This window comes from Hyla sarda, chromosome 6, assembly GCF_029499605.1.
Source record: "Hyla sarda isolate aHylSar1 chromosome 6, aHylSar1.hap1, whole genome shotgun sequence".
Classification (NCBI taxonomy): domain Eukaryota; kingdom Metazoa; phylum Chordata; class Amphibia; order Anura; family Hylidae; genus Hyla; species Hyla sarda.
The window spans coordinates 59,336,801-59,352,809 of record NC_079194.1 but is presented as its reverse complement, the minus strand read 5'-3'; the positions used below and the strand labels follow the sequence as shown (position 1 = coordinate 59,352,809).

The window sequence follows — 16,009 nt, the reverse complement described above, 5'->3', positions numbered from 1 at the left end:
GTGCAGGGCTGTGTGATGGAGCTGATGTGTATGCTGCAGAGCTGTGTATGTCATGTGCAGTGCTTGTGTTTTTGCACATAGTGTGATGCGGAATGTAATGGCGCACTGTGCAGATCACCATCCTTTCTGCTCAGCGTACATCACCAAGGAAACAGACGTCCCCTTTCTCACCGGCCTGTTAACCCAGTAATAAAGTGGTTGTCCAACCTCTCAAAATGTTTTGCAGTCTAAAATAACAAAAGAGTAAGGTTCACCTTAGGCCGCGGTCACACATACCTAGTGCTGCGCAGCTTACAGCCACATTTGTTCTACTGTTTTTTTTTGTGTGTGCTTTTTAAATGTTTTTTTTTTTTTAACGTGTTTCTTTACTTGTGAAATCTACTTTGTTAAATTGTGGTAAAACATACAGTTTTGCCGCACGATAAACTACTGCTGCACATGAACCCAGCTCCAGTGGTGACGTGACGATATGTTGCTGCCATTTTGAAAGATTGTGGTAAAACAGTGACAGTACCGCAACATATCCAAAATGTGTCTCACTCCTTTTGTTATCATGGAACAGTGTTTTCCAAACAGTGTGTCTCCAGCTGTTGCAAAACTACAACACCAGCATGCCTGGACAGCCTTCGGCTGTCCAGGAATGCTGGGAGTTGTAGTTTTGCAACAGCTTAAAATGCACAGTTTTCAAAACACTGTCCTAGATCCTCCTCAGTTGTTTCCCCCAAAAATTCTTCCATCGACATCCCATGTTCCTGGGAGCCATGACTATTTTTCTGCTGCTTGTAGTTTTTCATATGAAGTTTCATATGAAGTTGGTTGTTCTTTCCAGTCTGATCACAGTGCTCTCTGCTGACACCTCTGTCAATGTCAGGAACTGTCCAGAGCAGGAGAGGTTTGCAATGGGGATTTGCTCCTACTCTGGACAGTTCCCGACATGGACAGAGGTGTCTGGAGAGAGCACTGTGGTCAGACAGAAAAGAACTACGCAACTTCCTGTGGGGCATACAGCAGCTGATAAGTACTGGAAGGATTACAATTTTTTAATAGAAGTAATTTACAAATCTGTTTAACTTTTTTTTGGCACCAGTTGATATGAAATAAATAGTTTTCCAGCTGACTACTACTTTAAATGGGCACTGTCAGATCCCAAAAAATTCCAAAGTCTTTAATGATGAAAATTAAAGACCTTTTGTAATATGGTTGTTTACATATTTTTTTTTTTGTATATTTAATAAAGAAAACAGACCCTGAAAGTTCCACCACTAGGGGTCCTCATACCTACTGGAATACTAACCAGTCCTGCAGCCGCATCAGGCCTGTCCATGAATCATGGACAAGAGATGATTCATGGACAAGGTTGCATAAGCACACACACCAATCATCTCACCCCACCACGAGGGACACACGCGCCCTTCCACCACACACCAATCACCTCACCCCACCACAAGGGACACACGCGCCCTTCCACCACACACCAATCACCTCCCACCACCACAAAGGAGGGACACGTCCCCTTCCACCATACACCAATCACTTCCCACCACCACAGGAAGGGACACACCCCTTTCGCCTGAGAGGATTTCTAACACCGTGAGCTAATGAAAAGAGGGATTTTTATAATAAATATAGGTGATAGAGGCATAAAAATTACATGGTCAGGATTAGGTACTAACATATTATTATTATTATTCTGCCAGTCTTAAAGGGAACCAATCATCAGATTATACCCTATATAACGCTTGGCAAAGCGTTATATAGGGTAAAATCTTTATTTTCACCATTCCCGGGGGATGCTCCTGCCCCCAGGGATGGTGAAGATATGAAGTTATAAACTAGTCACCACCGCGGCCGTAAATAATCACCTGGGTGGGGAGCTCTTCTCACCTACTCCTGTTCTTCGGCCGGCAGCGACGCCCCCTCCGCTTGATTGATGGGCAGCGTCATCACTCTGCTCCGTCTGTTTAGTGAGCGGAACAATGACGCGGCCCGTCAATCAATCGGGGGGGGGGGTCGTCGCTGCCAGCCGAAGAACGGGAGTAGGGGAGAAGAGCTCCCCGCCCAGTTGACTACTTAAGGCGGCGGTGACTAGTTTATAACTTCATATCTTCACCATCCCTGGGGGCAGGAGCGTCCCCCGGGGATGGTGGGGACAACAATTTTACCCTATATAAAGCTTTGCCAAGCATTATATAGGGTAAAATCTGATGATTGGTTCCCTTTAAGTAAAGTTCCTCTCATCCATGACAGATTTAGTGAGAGGCACATATGAGGCTCCAAGGTAGTGTCGATTTTTTACTACAATCTATGTCTGCTGCACCAGCAGCGCTGGAGAAGTGACTGTGCAAGTGCAGGATTTCCGCACTCATTTTACGGATGTCACTGCAGGGTAGATATTGTTACAGGGGCTCTTTGACGGGTTTAATTCCTTCAGAGCACCAAATAACCAAATAATAATTAGGATATCACAGAAATGGTACAATGGAGGGACATAAGAAAGGTAGCATAATGAGGACTGTCAGCTTAGTATGGGATACCCTGCTTATAGTTTCCCTTTAAAGGGGTACTCCAGATGGAAAAACTGGTGCCAAAAATATACATAATATTACAGATTTGTAAATTACTTCTATTCAAAAATCATAACCCTTGCAGTACTTATCAGCTGCTATATGCTCCAGAAAAAGTTGTATAGTTCTTTTCTGTCTGACCACAGGGCTCTCTGCTGACACCTCTGTCTATGTCAGGAACTGTCCAGAGCAGGAGAGGTTTGTTATGGACAGTTCCTGACATGAACAGAGGTGTCAGCAGAGAGCACTGTGGTCAGACTGGAAAGAACTATACAACGTCCTCTGGAGCAGCTGATAAGTACTGGAAGGATTGCGATTTTTACATAATGGCCCTCATTTACTAAGAAAATCGGGTTGTAAGTCTATCTTGCTTTCTTACCCGACTGCTTTTTTCCCCTGGTATTTATTATTATGTTGCATCCTGTTTGTCGCACGTGGGTTTTGTAGGTTTTGGTTTCCAACTCCTCTGAGCTGTCGGGAAAAAATCCACAACAATTCAACAAATTCGGGTTGGAAACCTTAATAAATAGGTGGGAAAGCTCAGAAATGTCGGGTTACGCCCCTTTTTCGGGTTTGGGAGAATCCACATCGGGTCCGTCGGGAAAAAATGTTGCATAGTGTCGCAGACTGGCGCACGATGTCTGCGACATGGCGCAGACAAAGATGCGACAAAAAAACCCGACAAAAGAAGTCGGGTTTAGAATAGTAAATGAGGGCCAATAAGATTAAGTCATTTACAAATCTGTTTAACTTTTTGGCACCTGGCACCAGTTAATTTAACATTTTTTTTCTCTCTGGAGTACCCCTTTAAAGCCCCTAATAATGCTTACAATTTTATATCTTTAACTGGATTATAATAAGGTATTACTTTCCCAGATCTGCAGTCCGGTTCGGGAGATAGACACTTGTTATTATCCGAAATTGCTGATATGTTAATTGCCGGTTTTGCGCAATAAAGCCAGGGCCCGGCATACCCAGCATCCCTGCCTCCATTGCGCAAAGTGATTGGTCACAGTGCCGCTCAGCCTATCCCTTGCTAAGGCAGGACACCGCTGCACTGAGTGGCACTGTGACTAATCAACATCTAGCACCCGGAAGAGGAGCAACAATACTGAGGCAGCAGGGGAGCATAGGGACCTATATGCATGTTTGTTTTTTTAAGTCCATCAGCCTGGGCATGTTTCTGTAAAAAAAAAAAAGCTTACTTCCGGAGTATCCCCATAACACAGTATGAAAACACCCTTATTGCCATAAAACTGCGTGGTATTTATTTTGCATGATTTGACACTTTTGGCATTTTTGTGCCTTTTGAAAACACTTACAAATTGCAAGCAACAAGCTGATATGCATAAACACCCTTCAAATTTGACAAAAAGAAACACTCCCTAGAAAAAGAATGTTCATAATAATGCTCAAAAAAGCAACAATACATTTGGAACCCAAGCACAGGGTTGAGTCTAGCGCTGCCACCTGGTTGGTATTTCACTGGCACAGAATCTCGGAATGTTGCACCATATACTATACCAGTGTTTCCCAATCAGAGTGCCTCCAGCTGTTGCAAAACCACAACTCCCAGAATGCCCGGACAGCCGTTGGCTGTCCGGGCATGCTGGGAGTTGTAGTTTTGACAACAGCTGGAGGCACCCCTGGTTGGGAAACACTGACTTATACTATATACTACTATATAGTCCAACATGCTGGAAGTTGTGGTTTTCCAACAGCTGGAGGCACCCCTGGTTGGGAAACAATGACCTATACTATATACTACTATATAGTCCAACATGCTGGGAGTTGTAGTTTTGACAACAGCTGGAGGCACCCCTGGTTGGGAAACACTGACCTAAACTATACACTACTATATAGTCCAACATGCTGGGAGTTGTAGTTTTGCAACAGCTGGAGGCACCCCTTGTTGGGAAACACTGACCTAAACTATACACTACTATATAGTCCAACATGCTGGGAGTTGTAGTTTTGCAACAGCTGGAGGCACCCCTGGTTGGGAAACACTGACCAATACTAAACACTACTATATAGTTCAACATGCTTGGAGTGGTAGTTTTGCAACAGCTGGAGGCACCCCTGGTTGGGAAACACTGACCTATACTATATACTACTATACAGTCAAACATGCTGGGAGTTGTAGTTTTGCAACAGCTGGAGGTGCCCCTGCTTGGGAAACACTGACCAATACTAAACACTACTATATAGTTCAACATGCTGGAAGTTGTAGTTTTGCAACAGCTGGAGGCACCCCTGGTTGGGAAACACTGACCTATACTATATACTATTATATAGTCCAACATGCTGGGAGTTGTAGTTTTCATTTGGGGCAGCTGCCGAGCCACAGGCTGTATCAGGGCATGCTGGGAGTTGTAGTTAGTAACTAACTGCAACTGCTGAATTTAATAAAAAAAAAACAATCAAAAAGTCACATCAAAACAAAAATGGTCCTGTTAAAAACTACAGATCGGGGCGCAAAAAATGAGCCCTCGTACAGGCCCGTATAAGGAGAAATAAAAAAGTTATAGGGGTCAGAATAGGACAAAATTTCCCCCCACATATGTGTATCCTGTGATGTTACGCATATATAATGAATTATGCAAATTTTTCATGGCCGGTATTTTTTGAGTCTCAACATGCATTGTGAACGCAGCCTAAAGATTCATCTGTGCGTTTAGGTAAAAGCGAATCAAATGAATGTGACAATATAGACACAGAAAACTGAGAGCTACGAGTGAAGCCATTTCATGAGATGTGGCAGACAATGGCATAATGTGCCCTATCCTCCTGGCACAGCCGGGCGCTCTGACTAGGTAATCTCTGCAGCCTGGCAAATTGCTATTCAGTCTGTGGCTTTAATGGGACAGCCCCAAGAAACCCCTCCTTCTCCTTTTCCTCCTGTCACAGACGTCACCACCGAGGGGTGTGTAGGAGAATTTAGATGCAAAATAACAAGGAAGATTTGGATCTGGGAGGACGGTGCCCTTTAAGTGTCTCTGGAAGGTGAGGACTAGGGTTTATTTACATACATAAATACATACACACATGCATCCTACATACATACACACATACACATACATACATACATACATACATTCAGTGTTCATATCTGTTTTGGGAGGTGGAGACCTGAATGACAGCTGAGCCTGTCATCTGTGAGTGGGGAAGACAAGGTAAGGAAGACCCCTTTAATCTTCTTATCATGCAAAAACCGCTCTGGTATGCAAAGGGTGTCTCGACATCTTTTTAACTCCAGTAACGTTTTCACCCCACGTAAAGCATGCATAGCAGAATGTATCTTAAGATTTAAAGACCTTCTATGTTTCGCCTTTCGCCAATGTGGTAATTGGGTCATGTAACGCATTTTTGCAGGGATTTACGTATTTATTTATTTCAGTTGCATGTACAATGCCCAATGCCTGCAATGAGAAAAAAAAAAAAGAGATCATGTGACCTGACAGCATACGTCTAAAATGACCATCCATAGCTATTATAGACGGATCAAAATCTGGAAAGATCTTATAGTCTGGTGTTTACATTTAAATGCCATAACAAATAATATTGTGATAGTAGCAAAATAGCAAAGGTAAATATTGATAAATAAACGTCCACTACAACCATAATATGTCAAGAATATGTTACATATCAGGTGATGCAACCCCCTAGAACAGTGGTCTCCAACCTGCGGGCCTCCAGATGTTGCAAAACTACAATTCCCAGCATGCCCGGACAGCCAACGGCTGTCCGGGCATGCTGGGAGTTGTAGTTTTGCAACATCTGGAGGTCCGCAGGTTGGAGACCACTGCCCTAGAATGCTGGGAGTTGTAGTTTTGCAACATCTGGAGGTGCGCAGGTTGAAGACCACTGCCCTAGAATGCTGAGAGTTGTAGTTTTGCAACATCTGGAGGTGCGCAGGTTGAAGACCACTGCCCTAGAATGCTGGGAGTTGTAGTTTTGCAACATCTGGAGGTCCGCAGGTTGGAGACCACTGCCCTAGAATGTTGAGAGTTGTAGTTTTGCAACATCTGGAGGTGCATAGGTTGAAGACCACTGCCCTAGAATGCTGAGAGTTGTAGTTTTGCAACATCTGGAGGTCCGCAGGTTGGAGACCACTGCCCTAGAATGCTGGGAGTTGTAGTTTTGCAACATCTGGAGGTCCGCAGGTTGAAGACCACTGCCCTAGAATGCTGGGAGTTGTAGTTTTGCAACATCTGGAGGTGCGCAGGTTGAAGACCACTGCCCTAGAATGCTGAGAGTTGTAGTTTTGCAACATCTGGAGGTCCGCAGGTTGGAGACCACTGCCCTAGAATGCTGAGAGTTGTAGTTTTGCAACATCTGGAGGTGCGCAGGTTGAAGACCACTGCCCTAGAATGCTGAGAGTTGTAGTTTTGCAACATCTGGAGGTGCGCAGGTTGAAGACCACTGCCCTAGAATGCTGAGAGTTGTAGTTTTGCAACATCTGGAGGTGCGCAGGTTGAAGACCACTGCCCTAGAATAAAAGGCTTTGAGGTCTATGTCAATTGTCACAACCAAAATAGCGATTGTTCCGCACATAGATCCATAGAGACTGTGACAGGTTTGTTCTGCCCTTTCCGAAGCCGAGTATTTTTGTTTCTTCCTGCTGGCCAAATAAGGGCGGATTTTTTTTTGATGTGTCACAATCCCTTTAGATCACAGTCTGCAGTAGTATTGCTTTTTTAGCTGCCGTGTGTGGTGTTGGAGAAAAAATAATATGTCGTTGGGCTCTAGCTGTAGTTAGACGCAGAATGCACCTGCTGCTAAAAAGGAGACACAAAGAAGATCCAGACATTTGTCGAACAGGGCGTTAAAAATAATCTTGAGAAATCCTTTCGCAATAACATCCCCGGGGACAGTCCTAATGATCCGAGCAAGGCAGCGGCTCCTAAACAATACTTTAGTAAATGGCTGGCAGCTTCCCCAGTGCAGAGCACAGATAATGTCTTTGGGTTCTCTACATTGGAGAGGTCTAAAAACAATTCTCAGGGAACAAATGACTCTGATTTCTAAAATAAACTGAATGACTCGCCTAATACTACACAATCTGTGCCGTAGTCCTAAAAGCTTGGCCTGCATGGATGTAGCCATTTCTGGGGGGTGCACGAATAGGCTGGGGAGTCCACCATGGAAGGTGTTTGAAGAACATTGTAGAAGAGGGGTCTCAAACTCAAATTATCTGGGGGCCACTGGAAGTAGCGGCTGGGCCGCATGCGCCCCTCACATGTTATGCCCCCATCATTCGCCCCTCATCATCCACCAGCAACACCCCCCCCCATCAGTAGCACTGCATCATCCAGCAGCAACACCCCCCCCCCCTTTCCCCCGTACCCCCCTGTGGTAATAGCATGAGATGATGGGTTGCTACTGCTGGGGGGGGGGGCATTAGGTAGGTAGCAGTTTCCCCACATTAGGAAGGTAGCATAGTTTCCCCACATTAGGTAGCATAGATTCCCACATTAGGTAGTATAGTTTCCCCACGTTAGGTAGCATAGATTCCCCACATTAGGTAGCATCAATTTCCTACATTAGGTAGCATAGATTCCCCACATTAGGTAGCATAGATTCCCCACATTAGGTAGCATAGATTCCCCACTTTAGGTAGCATAGATTCCCACATTAGGTAGTATACTTTCTTCACATTAGGCATCACAGATTCCCTACATTAGGCAACATAGATTCTCCATGTTAGGTAGTAGTTTCCCCACATTAGGTAGCATAGATTCCCCACATTAGGTAGCATAGATTCCCCACATTAGGTAGCATAGATTCCCCACATTAGGTAGCATAGATTCCCACATTTGGTAGCATAGATTCTCACATTAGGTAGCATAGATTCCCACATTAGGTAGTATACTTTCTTCACATTAGGTATCACAATTTCCCCAAATTAGGCAACATAGATTCCCCATGTTAGGTAGTAGTTTCCCCACATTAGGTAGCACAGATTCCCCACATTAGGTAGCATATATTCCCCACATTAGGTAGCATAGATTCCCCACATTAGGTAGCATAGATTCCCCACATTAGGTAGCATAGATTCCCACATTAGGTAGCATAGATTCCCACATTAGGTAGCATAGATTCCCACATTAGGTAGTATACTTTCTTTACATTAGGTATCACAATTTCCCCAAATTAGGCAACATAGATTCCCCATGTTAGGTAGTAGTTTCCCCACATTAGGTAGCACAGATTCCCCACATTAGGTATCACTGTGTCGCCCCCCCCCCCCCCCCCCCCCCGTCCGACACACACACAGACACACAAGGGCAGAGTAAGTGAAGGTAATTGGCTCTATTATATGGGGCGGAGGGATTTTGATTGCGGGTGCAGATGAAGGGAGGGGGGATGGGGGGTTATGTGTGTACTGGTGGCAGTGTATATGCAGATGAGGACCGGCCAGATACACACACAGGGGACGGAGATGCGTCCAGTGAAGTCTTGTGTAAAGTCTTCCGGCATTTAGATCTGCTTGCCCAAAGCAGGGCTAAATGCCTGAAGAAATCACCTGCCGGACGCCCGGAACTGCATGTCCTGGGCGTCAGGCGATACAAATTACACATCCCTGGTGCAGGCCTCAAAATTTAGTTCTGCGGGCTGTGGTTACTTTTAAAGGGGTATTCCATGCAAAAACTTTTTTTTTATATATCAACTGGCTCCAGAAAGTTAAACAGATTTGTAAATTACTTCTATTAAAAAATCGTAATCCTTCCAATAATTATCAGCTGCTGAAGTTGAGTTGTTCTTTTCTGTCTGGCAACAGTGCTCTCTGCTGACATCTCTGCTTATCTCGGGAACTGCACAGAGTAGAAGAGGTTTGCTATGGGGATTTGCTTTTACTCTGGACAGTTCCCGAGACAGGTGTCAGCAGAGAGCACTTAGACAGAAAATAACAACTCAACTTCAGCAGCTCATAAGTACTGAAAGGATTAAGATTTTTTAATAGAAGTAATTTACAAATCTGTTTAACTTTCTGGAGACAGTTGATGGAAAAAAAAATGTTTTTCACTGGAATACCCCTTTAATGCTTTGCCCCCTGTTTGAAGGGCAGATGATTCATGTAACAACAGTTTGGTATAAATAAGATAAACACCTTGTGCAGAACTGTGTATAGTGTTCACTGAATTATAGGGACGTCCCCAACATGATAACGTGTAGAAGAGCATCCTGCTGGTAATGGATAAACGTGCTGCTGTTCTTACAGAGATGATGTATGGTGCTTACACATTAGGACCTGAAGCTGTTTTTTCAAACAAGGGTGCCTCCAGCTGTTGCTAAACTACAACTCCCAGCATGCCCGGACAGCCGACGGCTATACTGGGTGTAATCCTCAATCACTCTTTAGGTTAATGTTTCTCAACCAGGATGCCTCCAGCTGCTGCAAAACTACAACTCCCAGCATGCCCGGACAGCCTTCGGCTGTCCGGGCATGCTGGGAGTTGTAGTTTTGCAACAGCTGGAGGCATCCTGGTCGAGAAACACTGACCTAAAGAGTGATTATAGCAATGAATCCTATAGTGGTGTACATAGAATAAAGGGGACCCCATAGCAAATAACGTCTTATTTTGCCCCCAGGACAGAAAGGTCTGGTGTTTATTTCTCTTTGCTTTTCCTAACCCATAACCCCCCTAAGACATAGGGTGCACACAGGTTTTTAGTACCCAGATGCATAACTTTACTTTTATCCACATTGAACCTCATTTGCCAAGTGGATGCCCAGACACTTAGTCTATCCAAGTCATCTTGTAATGAATCCTCTATAGACTGTACCGTGCTACAAAGCTTGGTGTAGGACAAGGGATCTCCAATTTCATGATTGGTGGGGATCCCAACAAATGGACCCCAACCCTAATGCTTTTATATGTTACTCACTAGGTCATGCAGATTCTTTACATGTCTTTTTATGTGTCTATCTTCAGTATTTGGCTCACAAATCCCTCTGTTCTGCTGTTCATTCATTCTGACATCCACTGCTCAGGAAGGGGCATGTCCGAGGCAGGCACTAAGCCCACCCTCTCTAACCATAGATTCCCTTCCTCCCTGAGTCTGCTGTACTTGGTCTCTTCATTTAATCACTGCAGGCTGCTCTGTAAACTCCTCATCTCGGTTTCCAGCCTGCACTTCAGCTTGGACAAAGATGATGATTCAGCTGGACAGGATTATGTCCTGGATGGTATGGGGACCCCTAGTGCTCTTTTTTTCTATTATAGATAAGTATACTAGGAAGCTAATATTTTGCCAAGATGTACAACATATAAAAAGTTTTTTAATCTGACAGTGCCCATTTAAAATGAATCTGTCACATGAAAAACTGCCAATGACTTTAAAGGGGTATTCCAGGAAAAAACTTTTTTTATATATATATATATATCAACTGGTTCCGGATAGTTAAACAGATTTGTAAATTACTTCTATTAAAAAATCTTAATCCTTTCAGTACTTATGAGCTTCTGAAGTTAAGGTTGTTCTTTTCTGTCTAAGTGCTCTCTGATGACACCTGTCTCGGGAACCGCCCAGTTTAGAAGCAAATTCCCATAGCAAACCTCTTCTAAACTGGGCGGTTCCCGAGACACGTGTCATCAGAGAGCACTTAGACAGAAAAGAACAACCTTAACTTCAGAAGCTCAGAAGTACTGAAAGGATTAAGATTTTTTAATAGAAGTAATTTACAAATCTGTTTAACTTTCTGGAGCCAGTTGATATATAAAAAAAAGTTTTTTCCTGGATAACCCCTTTAAGCAGTTTGCAATAAAATGATACCACCCATACCTTTGTATGGAGCATTTGTGGCTTTAATTTTTTATTTTTTAATGCACATTTAGATATATATATATATAGAGTGCAATTGTCAAAGAGGCGTTGGATAGGGTCTGCTGGGGTCTAGAGCAGTGGTCTCCAACCTGCGGACCTCCAGATGTGGCAAAACTACAACTCCCAGCATGCCCGGACAGCCGTTGGCTGTCCGGGCATGCTGGGAGTTGTAGTTTTGCAACATCTGGAGGTCCGCAGGTTGGAGACTCAACGCCTCTTTTATTCCCCCCTCAGTTGTTCGTTGAAATACAGGCAGGACTGTGTACAACACCAAGGCCTATTCAAACACCACACATTTGCCATTGATTTGCATTGCAGCGCAGGCACGGTGAGGGTTCCTACTTTGGCATCGGCCTCACTCACTCATTACGCCTGTGCCAAAATGTTTCAGTTAAGAGATGAGATGTAAAATGGGGGGTTTACATGTGCTTGGCCCAAAGGCACACAAAGCCCGAATAATGACAAATCTATTCTTCACAAAAAAAAGACTGGTCAGTATGAGTCTTGACTTTATGCAAACAACCTTAGAAGACATGTCATAGAGGCACACGAAGCTGGAAAAGGCTAATAAAAGAAAAACTAAAGGATTGGGGGACATCAATCCATTGTGTATTTGGACTGTTCCTACCACCGCAGAAGAGGGTACCAGACTAAAGCTGACCTGTCAGTAGTACAGAGTTTGGGGAGAGGAGTCCAACATCAACACCATTATGTCATCCTGACTGTGAAGCATAATGGAGGAAGCATTGTGGTTTTGGGCTTCTTGGCTGCCTCAGAGGATGGATGCTTTGCGATCATTGAGAGAACAATGGGGGACATGTATCATTATTTGTGTATGGTAGAAGCATTTTACCCCTTTTCCCAAATTCTAAATTATGTGCAGAAGCGCTAAATTTATCAATCAAGCGCAATGAGCTTCATAAATTGCGGGTAAATATAGTAATCTCCTCAATCCACTCTTTGGAAAATAGAATCAATGATTTAGAGCATTTTGCTACATTTAGTCCAAGATGGTTTATATTTGCGCAAAAAAAACAGCTCTTGCGGCAAAATTTTGGTGTAAAAAAAAAGTACGCAGTTAATAAATCCATGTGTACTATAGATGTCACTCCAAGGTACCCTGATTCAGCCACATCTGGAGGACAGGCTCTACCAAAACGTGCGCAAAAAAATTGCGCAAAAAAAGGGCTTGCGCAAAAATTTGCGCAAAAAAATACACACAAGACAGGGGTAAAATCTTTGATACATGTCCCCCAATGTGTATCAAAACATATTATAGGAGAATGTCAGAGCAGCAGTCCTTAAAGGGGTACTCCGGGGAAAACCTTTTTTCTTTTAAATCGACTGGTGCCAGAAAGTTAAACCTATTTGTAAATGACTTCTATTAAAAAATCTTAATCCTTCCAGTACTTATTAGCTGCTGAATGCTACAGAGAAAATTCCTTTCTATTTGGAACACTGATGACATCACGACCACAGTGCTCTCTGCTGACATCTCTGTCCATTTTAGCAACTGTGCATAGCAGATGAATGCTAAGGGCAGCATGGTGGCTCAGTGCCTTGCAGTGCTGGGGACTTGGGTTCAAATCCCACTAAGGACAACAATAAATAAAGAGTTATTATTATTATTATTATTATTATAATGACGTCAGCAAAGAGCACTGTGCTCATGATGTCATCAGAGAGAATTCCAAAAAGAAAATAATTTCCTCTGTAGTATTCAGCAGCTAATAAGTACAGGAAGGATTAAGATTTTTTTTAATAGAAGTCATTTACAAATCTGTTTAACTTTCTGGCACCAGTTGATTTAAAAGAAAAAAGGTTTTCACCGGAGTACTCATTTAAAGGAAATCTGTCACCAGTGTCACCTGCATCAACCTGTTGGTACCGACAGGTCGTGCAGGTGACACTGATGAAAACGGTACTTACCTTGTCCCGTTCCGTGCAGGGAATCTCCGGTAATCTTCTCTGGTATCTTCAGCTCCGGGCCCGGCTTGGGGAACGGGCGGAGAGTAGTGACGTCACCTCTGCTGTTCTCTAGCAGCGGGACCCAGCAGGGAGCAGCAGCGGTGACGTCACTAAGCTCCGCCCATGCTCCAAGCCGGGCCCGGAGCTGAAGCTACCGGAGAAGATTACCAAAGAACGACTGCACGGAACGGGACAAGGTAAGTACCGTTGTCATCAGTGTCACCTGCACTACCTGACCATACCGACAGGTTAGTGCTGGTGACACTGGTGACAGATTTCCTTTAAAGGAGAACTCTGGGATAGCAAAACGTATCCCCTATCCTAAGTGTCAGATTGCTCGGGGTCCGACCAGTGGGACCCCTTGCGATGTCCTGTACGGGGCCCGGGCTCTCCTCCAAAATAAGGCGTTTCGACTACCGCACAAAGTGAAGGCCGACAAGCCCCTCGGTGCATCTCTATGGGAGAGCCAGAGTGCTGCCCTCGCAAATCTTCGGCTCTCCCATAGAGCTGCATTGAGCGTGTCAGCCGCTGCTTCATACAGTGGTTAAAACGCCTCATTCAGGAGGAGATCCTCGGCCCTGTACAGGAGGTGTGTGTGGGGGGGACCGGTCGGACCACACGTAGGGTTGCCACCTTTCTTGCCAAAAAATAACGGCCATGCTAATTTGCATAATTAATTATATATGCGTGACATCACAGGATACACACACATGCAGGGGGAAACTTTGTCCTATTCTGACCCCTATAACCTTTTTATTTCTCCGTATACGGCCTGTATGGGGCTCTTTTTTTTCGCCCCGATCTGTAGTTTTTAACAGAACCATTTTTGTTTTGATGTGACTTTTTAATTGTTTTTTTTTATATCATATTCGGGAGTTGCAGTTAGTTACCAACTACAACTCCCAGCATGCCCTGATACAGCCTGTGGCTGAGCAGCTGCCCCAAATGGAAACTACAACTCCCAGCATGTAGGACTATATAGTAGTATATAGTATAGGTCAGTGTTTCCCAACCAGGGGTGCCTCCAGCTGTTTCAAAACTACGACTCCCAGCATGTTGGACAACATAGTAGTATATAGTATAGGTCAGTGTATTTCAAGCAGGGGTGCCTCCAGCTGTTTCAAAACTACGACTCCCAGCATGTTGGACAACATAGTGGCATATAGTATAGGTCAGTGTATTTCAAGCAGGGGTGCCTCCAGCTGTTGCAAAACTACAACTCACAGCATGCCCGGAGAGCCAACGGCTGTCCGGGCATGCTGAGAATTGTAGTTTTGCAACAGCTGGAGGCACTCCTGCTTGGGAAACACTGGTATAGGTTATGGTGCAACATTCCGGGAGTTGGAGGATTGGTTGGAAAAATGCCGGCCATTGCATTGCCTGTATTTAGGGTGGCCAAAATACTGGCTATGCCAGTAAAATACCGGCCAGGTGGCAACCGTAACCCCGCGTGATCTGACATTTATACCCTATCCTTAGGATAAGTTCTCCTTTAACCTCAAACTTCAGAGACATTGTGTGATGCAAGAAGACAATGACACAATGTACTAAAGTAAATCAACTAAAGAATGGCTGACGATTTGTATTTTGAAATGGTCAATAGAGATGAGCGAACTTACAGTAAATTCGATTCGTCACGAACTTCTCGGCTCGGCGGTTGATGACTTTTCCTGCGTAAATTAGTTCAGCCTTCAGGTGCTCCGGTGGGCTGGAAAAGGTGGATACAGTCCTAGGAAAGAGTCTCCTAGGACTGTATCCACCTTTTCCAGCCCACCGGAGCACCGGAAAGCTGAACTAATTTATGCAGGAAAAGTCATCAACTGCCGAGCCGAGAAGTTCGTGACGAATCGAATTTACTGTAAGTTCGCTCATCTCTCATGGTCAAGTTAAGGGGTACTCTAGTGTGTGTCTAGTGTCATTTACAATTCTGTTTAACTTTCTGGCACCGGTTGATTGGAAAAAAATAATTCCGCCAAAGAAGCCCTGTGATTTGTTTCTGTGGATGTTTACACAATGGGCTCAATAAGAGACATGAACAAGGGGGTTCTCTTAGATTTTCTGTATATCTGCAGATATATTTAGAACTATATTACTGTTATTGTTATGATAATGACATTAAGACAGAGTTTTGCTTACATTAAATACCCTGTCGCATTGAATAGCTAGCTGTGTTTCATTTGGGAACAATGGCAATTGTTTTCCCTGTAGAATTTGTGCTGCCTAGACCGGCTTGTTTTTATTTTTATTTTTTATCTTTTTTTTTACTAAGGACTAAGCCCTTTTGTTTTAAATTTTTTTTATTGAGACATTCCAAGAACCTTAAAGGGTTAATCCAGAGGAAAAGAAATGTTTTCAAATCAACTGGTGCCAGAAAGTGGGTCTTCCCCTTGTAGCTCCACAGAGTGCTCTGCGCGGCGATCCTAGCGATTGAATGGAACATGCGCAGTGCTGCTTCATTTGGGGAATAAGGGACACCTATTCTCATGATCGTTTGGGATTAGAGATGAGCGAATTTACAGTAAATTCGATTCGTCACGAACTTCTCGGCTCGGCAGTTGATGACTTTTCCTGCATAAATTAGTTCAGCTTTCAGGTGTTCTGGTGGGCTGGAAAAGGTGGATACAGTCCTCGGAAAGAGTCTCCTA

At 44.0% G+C, this 16,009-nt stretch overlaps 1 protein-coding gene across 2 annotated transcripts in view; it reads left to right on the top strand.

Annotated features, from left to right (window-relative positions):
- The first annotated feature begins 5,458 nt into the window (after positions 1–5,458).
- The window catches only part of CSDC2 (cold shock domain containing C2), a 40,387-nt gene continuing 29,836 nt past the window's right edge, over positions 5,459–16,009 (top strand). Inside the window, exon 1 of one of the 2 annotated variants that reach the window (XM_056523848.1) lies at positions 5,459–5,570. The gene's annotated coding sequence lies outside the window, so the exon portion shown is untranslated. Of the gene's footprint in view, positions 5,571–5,591; positions 5,741–16,009 lie in introns of those variants that run through there. The other variant, XM_056523849.1, reaches the window with a different exon arrangement.